This window comes from Chelonia mydas, chromosome 11 (assembly GCF_015237465.2).
Source record: "Chelonia mydas isolate rCheMyd1 chromosome 11, rCheMyd1.pri.v2, whole genome shotgun sequence".
NCBI classification, from domain to species: Eukaryota; Metazoa; Chordata; order Testudines; family Cheloniidae; genus Chelonia; species Chelonia mydas.
The window spans coordinates 45700997-45721350 of NC_051251.2; the positions used below are offsets into that span (position 1 = coordinate 45700997).

The window sequence follows — 20354 nt, forward strand, 5'->3', positions numbered from 1 at the left end:
ACTTTTTTGTGCTAATTTGATTACATAATTACAGTTCAATATTGAGATAAATTTGTTGATTTGATCTTGATTTGATATTTGATTATTTTATTCTAATATTATCAATAATAGTTTAGCTTTAGTTACATGTTTTCTTGATTTTGTTTTAATAAAATTGATAAGAGGGCACTGAGTCACATTTCTTTCAATAAGCAATTTGGATCCAGAATCTTTGAGGATCTGGGTGGAGCTGGCCTACCTAAAAGCCTGACCAGTTTCCCCTAATTAGTCTATTTCTCACACCTAAGTTTTCTGCTTTCCCTTGCATTGCCCCTGTTATGCCCTCAACTACTTCTTCAGACAAACTCTCTTCTACCTTCCTTGAGGCCCGTTCGCCCATGAATGCCTTTCTGCCTAATCATATCTCCACTTCCTCCTACACTTAAAACACAGATTTATGTTTTGTGTTGTCTGAATTAGATTTTAAACTCTCCAGGGAAAGGACTAAGGCGTATTTCATGTTTTGTAAAGCACTGTGGACCTTGATAGTTCTCTGTGAATAAATGAATGGAAAAAGAATCGAGTTGGTCAAAAGTTTTCCATCAAAACTTCTTTTGGTTGAAAAATGGCCCTTATTTCAAAATAAAACTTTAATGGAATTGTTTTGTTTAATTCCAAATAGTCCAGTTTTACAATAAAAAACTAGAACCCCTGGCCCAAATTTCTGCAAAAAAAATAATTCCTTTTATTTCTTTCAACAATTTTCATTGGAAATATTTAACATTTTCCCAACCAAATCCAGAATAAATAATAATGATAATTAAGAAAATATTAGGAAAAAGATTATCTTATTTGGAAGCAAATGGAAGAGCCTGATCTTTAAACAACTGCCTAAAAAGGTGTCCTATAGCTCTCCCTGCCCTCAAAAAGCCTCAGATAGAGTGACCCTAACAACAGCTCTTTTTAAATAAAGAGAATGAGTGAAGACACAAGGGCAGTGTGGGCTCAGCAATAAAATATTAGAAACCAAACTTCACAACCACAGTCAAGGTGCTGATGGTCACCTGCTAACTGTAAACACCTGTCCTAACAGCCAATGAAACCTCAGTCCCCATGAAAGGTCCTCTGTAGTGATTAAGTTGTTTTATGTGGCACCTATTACAATTGCAGAGAAAATACCAGTCCTTTTGGTGGACACTTTTCACAGCTTTTGCTGCATTTCACCGACTTCCATGAACCCCATCAATAGCACTTATTACCCACATGCTTCATTTTAGGTGTTTGTTAGCTTCATAAAATAAATGTGCCATAAACTTACAATCCTGCTGAACTAGCTGAACTTTTTATTTTTAAAATGGGAAACGTGAAATGTACATTTTGCCAAGATCACTCTCCTGTTTTTTGGCATTTTGTGGAGGTATCACACAGCTGAATGATCACAAGAGCTCAGGACAGGTAACTTTAATTCTCCTAGTTATATCAAATGTATTATATTTTTAGGAGAAAAATAGATTGAACTTCACTGATTTCATGCCAAAATTGTTTTACTTCTAGGTTTTTTGTGGGGTTTTTTTTTTGTGTTAATTTGATTAACCATTTACCTAGAGTAGGCTAAAAAAATAAAAAAAAGTGCCCGTTTTTTCATCAAAAAATTTCAAAGTTCAAAATTTGTTGACCAGCTCTATTTTTAAGCCCCAGTCAAAGGGATATGTTCAGCCACCCTCAGAGACCGAAGTTCTTACACTGTCAAATACTCCATGTGCCAGATTTTCAAAAGAGAGTGTTGGATGCTGAGCATTTGAAAATCTGGCCCTGAGATCTTTTGAAAAGCAGACCCCATGTAACAGTAATATTCAGCACGGGCAGAAGAGTGTTAACTATAGCAGCCACCAGAGCCTATCATCATCACTCCATGCATTCAGCTACCAGCATGCAGGCAAAAGACAAAATGAGGCTGTCTTTCCTTCTCAGGAGCTTGGACCCCAGTCAGAGGTGCCGACTTCCCCAATTCCCGGGGGATGCTTGACCCCCACTCCGACCCAGGCCATGCCCCCACTCCACCCCTTCCTGTCCTTACTCCACCCTCTTCTGCTCCCCCCTCCCCACCCACCCCCCGCACGCCACTGAACAGCTGATTCTGGCAGGTGGAAGTGCTCAGGAGAGGAAGGGGGAGGAGCTGATTCACGGGGCTGCCGGTGGGTGCTGAGCAGCCACTTGTTTTCCCCCGTGGGTGCTCCAGTTGCCCATGTAGGTGGCAGGATTGTGTTGCTACTAGACTGCCTCATCAACTGTCACATTTTTCTTAGCTCCTGTGAAAGGGATGACCTTAGAGACTGAAGTCTTTTACTTTATCCACTAATCAAGTATAGCATGGGCAGCAGCGCTAGCTTCTTCACGGTGCCTTGTCAATGTGCTTCAGCTACGACCTGGGGGGACCAGTTCTATCTCCATGTTGAGCCTCTTTGCTAAACAAACGATCAATGGTGTCAACTAGTACTAGGTGTGGTTTCTGTGACTGGACATGTGTCTGCTAGTACCAACTCATATCACTTAGGCTACTAAGCTGCTGTCACATAATTACAACCTTTGGTCAATATCTGTTTGAGCCATATTCAGACTGGTGACCCAGAGAGGAGAAGCCCTTTCTCATTACTGATTTCCTGATTCATCCACTCCTTCTGTAATATTTTTAGTTCTCTTTTCCAGAGAGATAAGACGTTGGTATTAATCCTATGTGAGATACTACATATTTGTTACAGATTGTTGCTCAAGAAGGCAACTTACCTTAAGGATCTAGCTGGACAAATCTGGTATATATCTAACTGGTCGCATTATGTGGAATACAAGCTTCACTAGAATTATATGAGAACAAAGGAGCACTTGCCATTCTTATTTCAATATATATAGTGTGACTATTTCTTTGATAGCTTGCCATCCCCTGCTGCAGTTTGCAATCATTTTTCTCAATTTCTTAATTATATGTGACAAAGCACCGCTTGTTGTCCTGTTCCTGGTGATATCAATATATCACTGGGGACATTCTAATGACCTCTGAAAATAATCAAGAGATGGCAAAATGCATCAGTGAAAACTAAGTCTTTTTAAATGCAACTGTTAGTATTCACGTGCAGATTTCAAATTTGAACATGAAAGCAATTCCCTAACCTCTGAACTTTCATGTGAACATATTAGATAATTACTGTGTCTCACACAAAATAATAAGTCCATTCCGATTGCTTCCGATATTGTGGCTTTCATGCACTCACCTGTAATTTAATAGAATTTATGGGGAGATATATCTACTCTTAGTGAATTTTAAGTATAGAAGAACAAAAGTGATAGAAATTGAACTTAAAGTTGCAACAACTTTTACTTTACAAATACATTTTTTCTTTAAAAAACGGTATGTCTATGGCACTTTTCATCTGGGGTTCTCAGAGTGCTTGACAAACATTAAGGGGCCAGATGTTCATATAGATCAAGGCCACTTTACACCACTTCAGCACCTTTGAAGTGAGTGCAAATATAATCTGCTTCCAATTTAAGACCCCCTTTGCACTGGTTGGGAATTTTTTGACACAATGTTTCTTCTGATGCAAAATACTCATTTGTCACAATGGAATGGAAACTTTCTTCTATAGTAAACATGCTGGTTTTGATTAATCTGTCATTGGGAAGGTTTTTCAGGGGCCGTGTGGAATTCCTTGTCCGAGAGCAAGACCCTCCCAGAATAGTCAATGTACTCACCTCCAATGTGGGAGACTCAGGGTCAAGTTCTTGCTCTATCTAATTCTCAGCAGGGACTTGAACCTGTGTCTCCCACATCCCAGGTGAGTGGCCTGTCACCAGCCTATGGAGTCAGTTTCATGCTCTTTCTCTGTCCCACTGGATATTTAATTATTTATATAAAGTGGAACAGCTCCAACAGGCAAAAGAGAGACACTGACTTTATAGTTTGGTAGTTAGGTAGGGGGGCACTGTTATCTCCATTTTCCAGAGCCAAAGTGCTATTTATTCATATTCTTGCTTTTTATATATATATATATATATATATATATATATATATATATATATATATATATATATATATAGTTTAGTCATTAGTTGCAATACTGAAATAAACAGCTTGCTGGAAAATAAAATGTGTCTTCAGCAGATCATTTCAATTTACTGATATTTGGTTTCTTATCAGATAGATTTCGCTTAAAACTTTTGGGAGGCTTTAGCCAATTGCTTGTAGAATTTTTTTTTCTTGCCAAAGGCTGAGGCTTATGTTGCTTGAGTTTACCCATGCTGAGCAACTGACTCTGAAGGTGTCAAGAGTAAAACGACTCTTAACATTCCCAGAGGCAAGTCGCTTCGTACTTCAATAATAAATGGAACAGTCAGACATCCTCTCCAGATGGCAGGATGGAGAGTGGGAAGTTTACTGCTCTAGCTCACGGAGTTCACTTTCAGTGTACCTTTGAGTGGGAAGCACAGATTAGGAGAAAGGGAGAGGAAACTCTGTGTTTGGCTACTATTTTCCATAACTGAAACCCCTGAGTCTTCCTCTTTCTTCTTGGTAACAGATAACCAACTGCTGAAGAGGAAGCTGTTGGGAAAGGGGTTATGTGACCTTCTTCTGCACAGAAGAGGATTAAAAGTTATTGGGACCCTGGGCACAAAGACTGTTTGGGCCCCCCTCACCTCCTGTCGCCATAGGGCCCTGTCCACAAGTCCGCCTCTTCCCCCCGAGGCCCTGCTTCTGGCCAGGCTGAAAGCCTGAGCTGGGCCATGGTAAGATCTGCCCAGGGAACCCAGCTGCTCTGGGGAACCCTGGACCCTTCCACCTCCCCAGGACGGCATGACCCATGGGACAGGGACATGGGCCCAGGGCAGATGGAGGGTCTAGGTCTCCCCACAGCAGTCCAGGCTCCCTTACCGCTCCCTCTCTTACCATTTCCCAGCTCTGGCTTCCAGCCTGGCCAGGGGTGGGGCCTCGAGGGGGAGAGGAGAAGCAGTGGGTGGGGCCCCAATTCTGGTGCTGGTGCTTCCCCCCCCCCCGCAACTTCTACACAGGTTCCAGCACTCCTGCAGGGGCCCCAATTGGTCATGGCCCCGTGGGCCCATGTGTTAATCTGCCATGGCTTCTGCAAGTCCTTTGTGAAGTATCGCTCCCTGTGCTGTCATTTCAGAAAGGGGCTGCCGTACTAAGGTGCATTGCAAGCACTCGCACCTTATCTTGGTACCGTACTTGGTACTGTCCAAGAAGCCAGACTGTTACTGGAAAAGCACCACCCGGCTAGCGACAAAGCAGTTTAACCTTATCTACCCTAGCATAGATATTTTCTGCTGAAAGGCAAGCTGCAGTTCTCAGTGCTGAAAGATATATTATAGCATACAGTGCTTTGCTGTCAATCTATATAACATGAATCATTCACAAATCAGGAAATCACTTTTCTTTGCAGGGAAAAGAAGCCACAAAAGCTACTACTAATTAGTTGACTACATGGCCAAAGACAAGAAAATGCTTATTTTCAACTAATACATTTACGAACAAATTTAGGACCAAACCCTAATCAGCTCTACTTGGCTTCTTAAACAATAAAATGAAGCAGAAACATCACCAGTGCAGTGGGAGTGAGTGGTCAGACAGAGGTTCTCTCATGCAGTGGATTCTGCAGCCTATTCTATGGCAACTCTCTGCATTAGCATACCAGAGGGGGGAAAGGACGTGGACTTGATTTGGGCATGGCGGGGACATAGTCAGAAGGTCAATGCACTGCAGGGAGCCACAAGACCAAAACGCCATATGGTAGTCGGGTATTGTATCTATTCCATGCACACCCTGCAGTAGTGGCTCTAGCCCGGTTTGGAGGCAGACAAAAAATAAGACTGGCTTGTTGAAAAGTAGGACAGTTCTACCAAAAGTGGAGCACTGGTCATCCTACTTCATAAGCTTTTCCCCAAGATGTAGGGTTCAATTGTTAAAAATCAAATACAAGGTTATATCCCAAGAAATTCAGTAACACCAATATACGTATGAAATACTGTCTATGAAAGTGACAGAATTAGAAACATTATAAACAGCATTTGTCTGGGCATTGGAGACTAAAGGCCTTCCAGTTAATGCTGCTGATGTTCTTAGTTTTCATGGAGATAGGAGGGTTATTGGTTCTCATCTGGCTAGTTTTACAAGGTGGCAATGACAGTGTAGTGGACGTGGAACTGCTGGGTAACACATACTGATCTAATATATTCTTTGTGGCCTGTTCAGTGAGATAGTCACTGTGTAGTTGTATTGGGTTATTGGGCTTTCTTCTATGGATGCATTGGTCTAGATTAGTAGAAAAAAACAAGCAGGAAAGCAACACAATGGTTCTAGATAACCAGCCTCCTGGCAAACATACGGGGTGATTATAAGACAATGGATGAGGTATTAGCAGTGACGATGCTCCTTCTCGGCTCCAGATCAAAGTTACACAGCTGTGTTGCCAAGGCTGGGAGCCTGGAGATCAAAGGAACACCAAAAGGTTAAAAAGACTCTCTGGAGAAAGAGGGAATCGGGAGTTGTCAGAGAGCTGTCAATGGAGAGAATGGATTGACACAAGGTATGTCTACAGTGCAATTAAAAACCCAGGGCTGGCCAGTGCCAGCTGACTTGGGCTCGTGGGGCTGGGGCTAAGAGGCTGTTTAATTGTGGTGTAGACATTTGGGCTCGGGCTGGAGCCTGGGCTCTGGGACCCTGCAAGGAGTGGGAGGATTCCAGAGCCTGGGCTCCAGCCCAACCCTGAACATCTACACCACAGTTAAACAGCCCCTTAGGCTGAACACCATGAGCCTGAGTCAGCTGGCATGGGCCAGCTGTAGGTGTCTAATTACAGTTTAGATTTACCCATAGGAACATACCCTATGAGAGTGTCGGAAGCAGTTGAGGCCTTTCCCAGCTTTCAGAGAATGGTAAACCTTAGGGAACACAGGCATGTGTATAGACTGCATATTGTTTTAAGGATCATTTTCTCTGAAATGGTCCAGTTCTAAATAAGCAATACTTTGCTATAAGAAGGCTGTCTGGTTATTGGATTCACTGGTCATAGTTCCCAGAGGTAAAAGAACCACAGGTATATTGCACCTAAGTCAGACCTGTTGGGGTAATCATGATTGATTACAGGGGATTGCATCCCAGGTCCCTGTCTGAGTGTGGAAGTCTCGTGTGATTCCACCCCAAGAGAGGTGCCAGCTCAAGGCTTGAGACCTGAGTGGGGGTGCACTCAACAAGACCAGAAGGGGTCAGAAGTACAGCTAGCCCAATAAACTGTGATAGACATTGGAGAAAGCCATTTGTTTCTTGTGCTTCAGGAGGACATGCACTGATGAGTTTTTCCCTCATAGTATGAAATTGCATAATTGACCAGTGCAGTATAGAGGAGTCTGTCCTTCCTCTACTCTGTAGCATCAATATACACAACTCTTAGACGCATGATATTGGATAGATGGGGGTAACAGTTAGCCCTCATGAGGTAATTCTGACATTTCCCAAAGCCCTGACCAAAGCAGGATGCTAAATTGAAGGCCAGCTACTGTCCTGGGAGAAAATATATATATGGTGGCCCAGGATGATGTTGGTAGTTACCTTAAAAATAAACAACCATCAGAAACATTTGGGAGGTGAGCAGAAGACAGTCTATGCTCTAAACACTATCATCAAACAAACATTTAGGAAATTCTATTTAATCCAGTGCAATTCAATTTCGTAGCTGTACTTTCTGTAAACTGCGGCAATTACTGAGATGGAAAAATACATATGTTAGTGTGAATCAGTAACTAGCATAAAATATATAATTTTCACAAATTCTGATCAGCAATACCAAATTATTCCAGTGAAAGATGGGGAAACAAGTGTTAAATTACATTATAAGATTTAAAATGCTTGTTTCTGACTGCAAAAGGACTTTTTCCTCTTTGTCACTAACACTAGTGATACCCCAAGACAGATCCTTTTGAACAGTTTCACCCTGTGGCAGATATTGGCGATAATCTGCTGGGAAGTGACTAAAGCCATTTCAAACAACAGTTTATAGGTAATCCAAGGAATTTATATTTTAGCTGGAATGAAATATGACGACTCCTTCAGTCATAACACGAGCTGGTGTCACTGTATCATGATCTATAGTATTATTCATCTAAGGGGAGAATAAAAAAGTCATATGGAATGTTTGATTGAGCTTGAAGTTGTATGACCTGCAGTGTCATTTATTCTTGCTGAACAGTCAATTAATTAAAAATAATCCTGAGAGCAGGGTTTTTGATGGCCTCGAATAGGATTAGACATTACTTTGGGGAGACAGGAGGAGCAACCTGAAAGGAAACCTAAGTCACCTTCTGACAGGAAGTCAATTATTTTCTAGTTATAAATATATATAATATGCCCTAAAGCGGGGTTGTCCAGCCAGCAGGCCCCATTTGGCCAGGAGATGCTTTCATCTAGCCTGTGCCCACCTTTAGAAATCAAAGATAATATTTACTAAGGCTGTAGTGTGCTAGAGTCTTGCCGCCATGGGGTGCATGAGGTAGGGGAGGGGGGAAATGGGGAAAGCACATGGCAAAACATTTTGGGCTCCTAGCAGCCCCTTCATCAATTACATGTTAAGAAAGATTTGCCACTGGAAGATCATTTATATACATTTGAAGATATTTTTGTGTAGCCATTTTAAATTACATTATATTGCTTACCTCATTTTTCTAATAGAAAATAGGTAATTTCCTCCCAATCCCAGTAACTCTCAAAGAGCTGAAGAGGTTTCCTTTCTAATTGCCCACAGGATGAAACACATTGTGGAAAAATTCAGCTAGAAAAAAAAAAGAGAAGTTATGAGTACATGAAAATAGGGCAGTATATTGAAACTGTATTTCATTTGTATTGAATTGTAAACATGCTATCTGCCTGTCCTAACACTGTAGGCCAGATTCTATCACCCTTCCTTATTTGAGTAGTACCTAACTCTGCAAATAGACTCATGGCAGCTCTTCAGATCAGAGCTCCTAGACTTCAACAGAGGTATGACAATTTACACCAACTAAGGATCTGTCCTACCTCAGTTGGAGTGCTCACAAGTACTATTAAATGGGAAGAAAGATGGAAGAATATAGTCCTGCATTGTTACAGGGCTAGTTAAAGTCTTATGAAAACTGATACGCTATGATACCTCACAGTTTAGTAACTCACAATAAATGAGGAGCTACTGGAAGACTTCTATCTAGGACACTTTTGTGTATTCAGGTCTCTCAATGATACACATGCTGCTTTGTTGTCTGTTCTTATGAAGAGACCACCTTCATTCTAAATCACATTTATTTCTGTTACCTAGGGAGCTATATTGTTATTTGCACACTTAATACACATAATAGAATAGGATTTACATAACATAAAAGGTACTAATGCTTTGGTTACATTAAAAAAACTTATGCATGCTTTGACACATTCTTTTTATTTTTGGATATTTTTTATCTGAAACATTTCTATTTCACATGTTAAAGCTCCTCATCAACAGCCAACTTTATCTACTAAGTTAAAGCCCCCAAATGTACCATTGCTTCTGGCATTCTGGGATTAGAACAACCTGCATTCTGAAGAAACGCTGTGTTACTATTTCATTCTGCAGAGGTATGTGGAAGGCAGTAGAACATTTTGTTTTCTTGCATAAGGTGTTAGATGTTTGGAAATTGTGCCCTCAGTCCACAAATATCAAAAAGGTGATGCTTACATTCATCGAGAGAGTAGGAGTGGCTGATCAGTGGAAGAGAAGTGGCACTTGTTTTAACAGAGGCTGAGTACCAATTCTCTTAAGCTCAGTGCAGGCTATATATTGTTATGGGAACAGTACATTCCTTAAAGCTCATAGTCTTAAAATCCTGAGTAAGTTTGTTAATAACACATTTTAATTCATATGACAGAGGCCCTCAGAGGCTTTGCATCATAGCAATCTTAATGGAGAAAGGCTGGACTCAATCTGGCCAGCAGCTAAATCACACACATGCAACACTAAGGACAGAACTCAGGAACGTGAGAGCTAAAAGAAATTCTCTCATAGCTATTGTATTAGGACTTGTATCCTTCCAGTCTCATATACTTGAGTAGCTATGACATTCTATCCAGTAGAGGGCAGTAGTATATGAGTGGTATAAGAGAGCAATATTACAAGCTCTGATTCAGCAAAGCATTCAAGCACATCATGAATAAGTCTCACTGACATCAAAGCATAAGTTTGCTAACTAGGCACAGCCTTAAACATGTGCTGAAGTACTTTGAATTGATTCAACATATACACCTACCCATTTGACTCAGATGCAAGGGATTAGGGCTGGGACATGATGTCCCATATGGTAGTACTGCCACAAGACTGAGCTGAAAACTGAGCAGTCTAAAGGAAGCTCAAATTAAGAAAAATCATAGCAAACACTAGTTGTTTAAGACTGGGCTGATCCAGATTAACAACTGAAGAGCCTCTGCCAAAAAACAGATCAACATCCCTCAAATTCCCATAAATGGAGCATGGGGCCCAAATTCTTGGCTAATCTTGTTTATGTGTCAAACTAATCCATCATAGGTAGGAAAGGGAATGGAAGAACTTTTACTTAGCTTTCTGTTTTAGACAGGAATTCCCAATACAGGTTTTAGCTGAGCTCACAGGATTTGAGGGTTACGGATTTTAAAAGATAAAGATAAATTATAACAGCCTATGCCTTCACTAAATTTGGATCGAAACAGGGGAAAATAATCCTTTTAACCTCCAATTCCTACTGGCAGTAAAATATTTACCCACATACTCAGTGGTGCAATAAATAGCCACAATTTTATGCCTTGCTGGAAGTCCTTCCTCTAAAAAGCAGTTTTACTTCTTGGAATAGCATCCCAGAGTCAGCCAAACAGAACTGGTAACTCTACAGTGTCATTCCTAGAAGTACAGGAACATGACAGCTGAGAATGGGATTCGATCATACTGCACCCACATATGGAGAATGCTGTTGCAGAATATTTTGGAATAGTTGCAAGTTACCTTACCTACTCTAGTATAAACCTGTTTGGCTTATAAACTGTCAAACATACATAATAAAAAACATGCCCATCTTTGAACAAGGACAAAAGAATTTATTTCATAAGGCCTATTATAATTCCAAATCTATTATTCTATTTAAACCAATGCTGTTACAGTTTGCTTTCCATGAAACCATTATTAAGTTAATAATATAATTAAATTTGTCAGTTCAATGAAATTACATATTGATGGTTTTTTCATGACATACTGTGCTGTGTTTATTTTGCTTAGCAACTGGATTTCATTTTAAAATAAGTGCATGGGAAAGAAAGAGTGAATCCTATTCATTACTTTTATATGATCTTTTTTATTTATTTATAAAGGATTATTTTTTCTGATATCTCCTAAAGAAAAAAGTTAAAAACAACTATCATCCCAATGAAAACTTAACACTAAAAAAGAAAGAAAGAGATAGATGTGCACATATTAAATCTCCTCAATTCACCAGACACTGTAATACAACATTAATACTTATCCTAATCTAAATGGCAGGTGGCAACAACAGAAAATGATAATTTATTGCAACAGGTCTGTATGTACAGAATAAGAGTCAGGAGCTACTGATTCGCCAGTGAAAAAATGTGTGAATGTGTCAATGGTACTTAAAATGAATACCTCGCATAGAACTGGAATTCTCCTAACAGCATGTATGTTAACACTCTGAATGACAGAATTTACTGAAAGATTTAGTATCCTGTCTAGTTTGGTTTGGGGAGGGGTGGGGGGAGGGGGAAGAACAGCTGGAAATTTCTCCCTTTCTTTTGGTGACACTGTTTTGTCATAAAGGGACAACATTTTCATCCTTTTTTATTCCGTGCTTCAAACATCTCTCTCTCTCGTCTAGATTCTGAACACCATCTTGTATAAATCTGAATAGTCTTTTGGCTTCATTGGAGTTCATCCAGATTTACATTAGTACAGCTAAGATCAGACCTTGATCCTGTGTGATGCCAGTGACTAAGGGTACACAACAGGCATTATATTCCATATTTGCATTCATGTAGCACTAGATTCTGCCATCCTCACTCAGGGTCAGTAGGTAATTTACTCCGAGTCCCACTGAAATCTATAGGCTTATTTGATTAACAGAGTTCTACTCAATGGTGAGTAGAAGTGGCAGAGCATGGCTCATAAAAGCTAGTGATATGGCAGGTTATATTTTTTAGGGACCAAAGGAAAAAATAAATAAATAATCAATTTAAAAAAAAAACCCCTCTCAAAACATGAGCAGACATTCAGAAGATAAAATGCCGCACTCCACAAGCAACATGACTTAATGCTTCAAAACAAAGCCTTAATAGATTTTGTTCATCCCATTAAAATACTATTGCACTTGATTCTTCACTGTATTAAAATCACTTTAGAAAGTAATTGTTTAGCTCCCCATGCGATCTACTGATAATATTTCTTTATCTTTTCAACAAAAGCAAAGGTAGCATTAAATTATTGTTGCACAGTATGTATCGCAAATGTTATTGAGCACAGAATGGAAAATGGACTTGGTGAAAATAAATATATTCCACTCAGGAGACTCATAAGTAGGTTTCACTTGATTATTTTACTTAAATTTACACAAATTCATCACCACATTGCTGTACTGTTAATTGTCTTGTTGTAAGACACAAAACTGATTTTTATTATCCCCAGTTTGCTGGCAGTAGTTTACAGCAGCTCTCTGTCAGCGTAAGGGTACACTTCCTAAACTCTGCTTTTTACTACTCGCAATAACATTACTATGGTGTCTGCTTTCGTCTAACTCATTCAGAAGTTAGAAACACAAGAGGTTTCATTTATTGTTTAGCTGATCATAACTTCGTAAGAATTGTAGAAAAACAAAATGTTCCATCCGTTGTAAAATTAGGCTCCAATATTAGGAGTTATACATACATAATTTTGTTCACTGTCTGAACAGCCTATGTCTATTTTATGTTTTTCCAAGAGGGGAAAAGAACTGTGATACTATATACACATTACTGTTTTCAATGGAAGTCAAATTTTCTCTTTAGAATCTGAATCACTGATTTCTGCAGTTACTTCAGATTGCACGCACGGTACTCAGAGCAGAATTTGGCCATGAATAAGTATAGCATCTTTCTAAGAGAGGTGTTTTACTTACCTAATTTAATATTTCACCAATATATCTGAACTCTATGGGCTAGGACTATGCCCAGACTGAACTATATGGCAAATTCCCAAACAGGTAGGCATACCATAAGCTGCAAGGTAACTGTATTTGAACAGATAAAATAATCTGTTTTCCAGGATGAAACGAGACATCACTAATGGAAGCCACCTAGGCATTTTATGCAACCCTAATATAAACAAGCAAACACAAACATTGGTGAGGGTTATAGGCAGATTTAAGGGCCAATCAGTCCACAGCTCCAACTGATGCCATGGGTGTAACAGTATGATTTAACCCACAGGATTTAATCTATTGTACCTAAAAGACAAACACTTATTCTGGGGTCCACTTTAGCTTCTTCGAACCATTATGGTAGCTCAAAGCAGCAGCTGGTTTAACTGGCTTCTTGAAAAATCCCCTTGTATAAGGGAAATCCTCAGAGGACTGACTCTACTCCACCCCTTTCCTGTGTTCCCAGGAGAAAGGGGGTATTGTCAGGATGTCCCTACACCCCAACATTCCTTAAGTGGTCAGAATGACTCCTGAAGCTACAGACAGCAGGTGTAACAGAGCAACCCTGAGGCTATTCTAAATTACACTGGAGACAAGAATGGCCTCAGGGTTGCTCTAAATTACACCCAGCTGTCTGTAGCCTCAGGAGTCATTCTGACCACTATGCACACTTAGGACAAATAGTGTAACTCTATTATGGTAAGGAGCTCTGCTTTAGATGGCCAAGCAAAAAGTGCATCCTGGGACAAAGTGGATTCACAGCTCTGGTTCAGCATATTTCACCCAGTGCCCTAGCCTCACATAGCAAGTGAGTTATGATTTCCAGAATAGCTGCCAAGAGCCAGCCCGTCTTGATTTATAACAAAGGGGGATTTTAAAAGAAACTCATTCAGTTTCAAGCAAAAATTGTGCAAGGTGCAAAGGGCTTCACACAGTTGTCAGTTACAGCTGATCATTCAAATGGAAGCAGACAGGATTATGGAAGCCAATGGCAGCTGAAGGCAAAGAGTTCAAGTCCCAGTTAAGAGGGGGCCTAATAGAGCCTATTTATCGGTTATTAAGAAACTATCCAGACATGACAGAGTGTGGATATTTGCTAGTGAAATGTATTCATGGTTTTAAGGATCCCTTAAATAGGATCTCAAGTTTTACAGTAATAGAAAAAACTGGGCTTGCAATTATGGAAAATTTTGGATTTAAAGCAGAAATAGAGGTGAGAACAAATAGAGATGAAATAAGGTAAATTGCCAAGTAACCTACGTTATAATATTGATATAGAAGGGATGAACTGGCTCTGGATTTTGAACACTTTGAAATTGAGGGTATCCATATTTAACATCTTGGTTTACAACTATCTCTAATTGTTAGCTTGCATTGTCTCCATATTCAGGTTATATATTACACTGTTTTGTACTATTTACATACACCCTCACTTCTTTAATGAAGGCACGTGTTATTTATTCACTTGTATTGTATACTTGTCATTTTATATTCACATGTGAAATCTGTTGTTGATAAATATATATTTCAAATCACTAAAATTAATCAGAAATAAGAATATTAAAGAAGGCATGAGAAAATTAGGAAAACGCCAACATGATCTACGTGAGCGGTAGAGGGTAACAAGCAGGGACCTCAGTCAATGAGGACTTCAGGTCTCCTCTTCTCCTATATCCCATGCTTGAATAATAGGAATATACTACCGACCATCTGACCAGGATAGTGATGGTGACTGTGTAATGCTCAGGGAGATCAGAGAGGCTACAAAAACAGAAAATCCAATAATAATGGAGGATTTCAACTATCTGCATACTGACTGGCTACATGTCACCTCAGGACAAAATGCAGAGATAAAATCTCTGGACAACATTAATGACCGCTTCTTGGAGCGGCTAGTCCTAGAATGCACAAGGGGAGAGGCAATTCCTGATTTAGTCCTAAGTGGACCAAGAGGTGAATACACCTGAACAGCTCAGCAATAGCTAGCATAATGTAATTAAATTTAACATTCTTGTTAGGGGGGAAAATATCAAAAGAAACCCACCTGTGTAGCATTTAACGTCAAAAAAGGGGAACTGCACAAAAATGAGAAAGCTAGTTAAATGAAAATTAAAAGAAACAGTCACAAGAGAGAAATGCCTGCCGTCTGCATAGAAACTATTTTAAAACACCATAAAAGAGGCTCAAACTCAGTGAAAATGAACAAAGCAGTAAGAGGACCAAAAAAAAAAAAAAATATATATGCTACCACAGCTAAACAACAGAATAAAAGAGGTGGTTAGAGGCAAAAAGGCATCCTTTAAAAATTCAAAGACAAATCCTAGAGAGGAAAATACAAAGGAACGTAAACTCTGGCAATTCAAGTGTAAAAAACAATTACGCAGGTCAAAAAAGAATTGGAGGAGCAACTAGCAAAAGACTCAAAAACTAACAGCAATTTTTTTCCAAGTACATCAGAAGCAGAAAGTCTGCCAAACAATCAGTGGGGTCATGGGATGATAAAGGTGCTAACGGAGCACTCAAAGAAGAGAAGGCCATTGTGGAGAAGCTAAATGAATTCTTTGCATCGGTCTTCACTGCACAGAATGTGAGGAAGCTTCCCACATCTGAGCTATTCTTTTTAAGTGACAATCTAAAGAACTGTCCCAGATTGAAGTGTCAAATAGAGGAGGTTTTGGAACAAAGTGATAAATTAAACAGTAATAAGACACTAGGGCCAGATGGTATTCATCCAAGAGTTCTGAAGGAAATATAAATTTGCAAAAACTATGGTATGTAACCTATCACTTGAATCAGCCTCTGTAGCAGATGACTGGAGGATAGGTAATGCAACGCCAATTTTTAAATGAAACGCCAGAGATGATCCTGGCAATTACAGGCCAGTAAACCTAACGTCGGTACTAGGCAAATTGATTGAAACTATAGTAAAGAACAGAATTATCAGACACATAGATTAACATGATTTGTTGGGAAGAGTCAACATAGCTTTTGTAAAGGAAAATCATGCCTCACCAATCTATTAGAAATCTTTGAGGGACTCCACAAGCACATGGACAAAGGTGATTGAGTCAATATAGCGTACGTGGACTTTCAGAAAGCCTTTGGTGAGGTCTTCACCAAAGGCTCTTAAGTAAAGTAAGCAGTCATGGGATAAGAGGGAAGGTCCTCTCATGGATCAGTAAAGATAGGAAACAATGGATAGGAATAAAAGGTCAGTTTTCAACGTGGAGAGAGGTACATAGCGGGGTCTCCCAAGGATCCATATAGGGACCAGTGTTGTTCAACATTTTCATAAATGATCTGGAAAAGGGGGTGAACAATGAGGTAGAAAAATTTGCAGATGATACTGTCGTGCAAAAATTAACCATGCGCTGTGTTTGGATCAGAACAAACCTGAGGTTCCTTTATTCAAGCATGCACATACAGGGAGAGTCAGCAGGAGCTGCTCTGGCGTAAACAGAAAATACAGGAGCTTATATTGCTGAAAACCACAATTTCTCAAACCTACTTTCTTCAACAGCATTTTCCTTATTTGGCATATAGTGCAAGCTTTAACAGTAGCTTTGCCTTACCTGGAGTTTAGCAAAAACAAGCTTTTCCTGTTATTGACAGGTTTTTTCTTTGCGGTTAATGGTTTTTTTAACTTCTAGTGGTTATGGTTACATTTTTTAAGCTGTGCTGTTTGCAATTTCCCCTCTATGGACTTTTTCTTACTTTCTTCTTATGCTTCATATACACAGTTAGTTTGACCAAAGTTTTAGGCCTATTTGGGAAGTTTAGGTCTACTTGGGTCCACTGAATTTTTCCTCCACAATACAAAATTACTTAAGATAGTTAAGTCCAAAACTGCAAAGAGTTACAAAGGGCGACAGGGCAACAAAATGGTGGATGAAATTCAACACAGACAAGTGCAAAGTAGTGCACACTGAATGAAGGGTTAAAATCCATTGCTAATGTAATAACCTGGTATATGAATTTGTGTACAGGCCCAAAGTCCAGAGTTTGGTCAAGAGGTCAGAGGCCTAGCAATAGCCAAGAGAAAGCAGAATAACCAAAGATAACCTTGCTTTTGCTAAGATATGCCTGGTCAGCAAAACACCAGACGTTGGGGGAAATAATTGTGTCTTATTCAAAGTTGCAAATAGAACAAAGAAGCCCTGTTTCCGTTGTGTTAGTTTCTTCTGTAGGGAGATGTTCTTCCCACACATCCAACCTTGAGTTATGAAAGGTTCAAGCATGTCAGTATAAGACATGCCTCCAACCTCCCTTTCCCAGGGACCAATGCCTGCCTTAAAACGCAAATGAACAACTTGAAAGACAATCTTTATTGCCATATACCTTCACTGTTTCTTTGCTTCTACCCCTAGATATGTATCTGTTGGACAATCAAAGGAGCTACTTCATTCCTATGGAACCCAAATCAGAATTCAACATATATATTTTATACTAAATACATTTATTAAAGTACTAATTAAATCTTAAATGTTAATTTGTTAACTTGAGACCATGAGCGGAGGCATTATGTAACCTTTGACCATTGGCTACTGTGCTATCATGTCTTGCTGCTAGAACTATCCAGGGTTGGGGGACTGCCTACCCCATCACTTTCCCCCGCCCATGGAAAATCCATATATTGCATTGTAATCAATTGATTGACAGTGTCTCTGAACCTAATAAGCGAGGTGACACTCCGTCAGCACTGGCGTAATAAACTCCTGTGCTTGACCTCTACACGGTGTGGATTTATGTCCTTCACTGAAAAACATAATCCCAACTGTATCTTCAAAATGATGGATTCTAATCTAGCTGTTACCATTCAAGAAAGAGATCCCAGAGTCAACACAAAACTCTGAAAACATCTGCTCATTGAGCAGTGGCAGTCAAAAAAGTTAACAGATTGAAACATTAGGAAAGGGATAGATAAGAAGACAGAAAATATCATAATGCCACGATATAAATCCATGGTACGCCCACACCTTGAATAGTGCAAGCAGTTCTGGCTGTTCAATCTCAAAAAATATATATTAGAACTGGAAAAAGGACAGAGAAGACCAACAAAGATGATGATGGGCATGGAACATCTTCCAGAGGAGGACAGATTAAAAAGTCTGGGACTATTTAGTTTAGAAAAGAGATGACTAACAGGGGATATAATAAAGGTCTATAGAATCATGAATGATATAAAGAGAAAGTCTTATTTACCCTGTCACATAACAAAAGAACCAGAGCTTCTCCCACCGACATAGTTACCGCCTCTCACAGAGGCAGAGTTATTAAGCCCAGAGGAGAGCTCTCTCCCAGCAGCTCAGAGCGTCTTCATCAGAAGCACTACAGTGGCACAGATGTATCGGTGCAGCTGTGCCACTGTAGCTGCTATAGTGTAGACAGACTCAGATGATGCAGTTTATAGCAGATAAAATACAGCAGGCCAGAATTCACTCTGAGATTGTAACCCTGGTTAGTCCATTATCTAATATTTAGCAGGACTGTTATCAGTGAGATGATGGGTCAAAGTATGCTCTAAGCTGTACTGGTATAATTAAGGTCGTGTCTATTAGAAGACTTGCATCTGTATAACAAAATCAGCTTAAAATCTATCAAGTCATACAGGTGCAAGCCCCTAATGTAGACATACTGAAACTTGTTTAAACCTTGCTTAAATCAATGTAGTTTAATTTTACCAAATCAAATTTACTGATTTAAAATAAACCAATTTAAATGAGATTTGAGTGCATCTACATTAGGACTTTATGCAGGTGTAACTAGATTAATTTTAAAGAGATTTAGTTCCACCACTGCAAATTTTTTAATATGGATCAGACCTATGATAAGTATTTCACCCAATGTCCTTTGAGTCCTTATCAGCTCATCATGTCAGTGACAATAATCCTGCTAAATAATATTTTGTAAGCACTACCTAGCATATCAGACAAGACTAAATTATCGCAGACAGTCTGCAAGACAGTAGGGTAGTATGCAAGCTGCAAGAAAAGATAATGGACACTTCATCTGGAGGTGCTACCATTTTTCAGAGTCTTCAGCCATCATGCAGGGAAACTTAATTCTGGAAGTTTAAATTTGGTAGTGACAACATAGTAATAGTGATCTTTTGCCTAACCACTTACCAATTGGTAGCTTTAAATTGTTTGCTGGGATCTAGACTTATTTGTATTTTTGAAAATACGTATACTGTATTGTATACGTTTTGCAGTCTTGTGGTTGTGAGCTTCCATGAGCTGTCAGTGCTGGTTACCATTGTTTCCCAGGCAATTACATAGCTTCCTTTTCCCATTTGCTGACACAATGGGCCAAATTAATCCCTGGTGTAACTCTGTTGAAGGCTGTGGAGTTATACCAAGGACAAATTGATACAATGTGGTATGCAAAAATATATTCTGCCATGCTGGCTCAGAACAGTTAATGTATATCATCTTGATGTGTTGGGATAATTTACTGCTTAGTGGCCAATTTTAAGGAAAATTAAGTACCAATATATTGTAATACTAATGGACCATCATAACAATTATTTAAAATTATATGTTTCCATGGATATTAATATCAAAATAGAATAAGTTTATGTAAATGACAAACAGTAATTGAAGAGACTGTTTCCATCATTAACTATTCTAAACGGTGATTCATGAACATGAAATATAAGGTGGAAGATATGTTAAAATCAATCAACAGCAGATGAACAACATATTGAAATACAAACAAACCTAATAAATCTGAAGGCCATTTTGTGTACAATTCTGTATACTACTATTAAGAGATGATGACATAATTTGTGGAGAAAGTGACTAGTGGGCGAGGGAAAGAGAAATTGATTGACCCTGTAAGAATACCCCCTAAATATTTCTGGTTTTATTATTAGCCTTCAAAATATTATTGGAACACTATATTTACTTATAAATAATGACCACAAAATGCTGATTTACAGCAATTACAGTATAGATTCATCTGCTGCACTGTAATGATAATAATGGTTCAAAACACCAGAGAAATAGTGTATGAAATATATAAACTGATTTGCATGATCCATGTCCCTGGAATAACATATAATTGGCTATTATGAAATGGTGTAGGAATGATGTCGCCCAAAAACGGGAGAACTGAACCAAATCTACCACAAGGTAATATACGTGCATATTTGTTATCTT

General features: G+C 39.2%; 1 long non-coding RNA gene across 2 annotated transcripts in view; it reads right to left on the reverse strand.

Annotated features, from left to right (window-relative positions):
- LOC122462509 overlaps positions 1-20354 on the reverse strand; it is a 174778-nt gene that overhangs the window by 25602 nt on the left and 128822 nt on the right. For both annotated transcript variants that reach the window (XR_006285072.1, XR_006285073.1), the window contains exon 3: positions 8695-8810. This is a non-coding gene — a long non-coding RNA (uncharacterized LOC122462509). The remainder of the gene's footprint in view (positions 1-8694; positions 8811-20354) is intronic.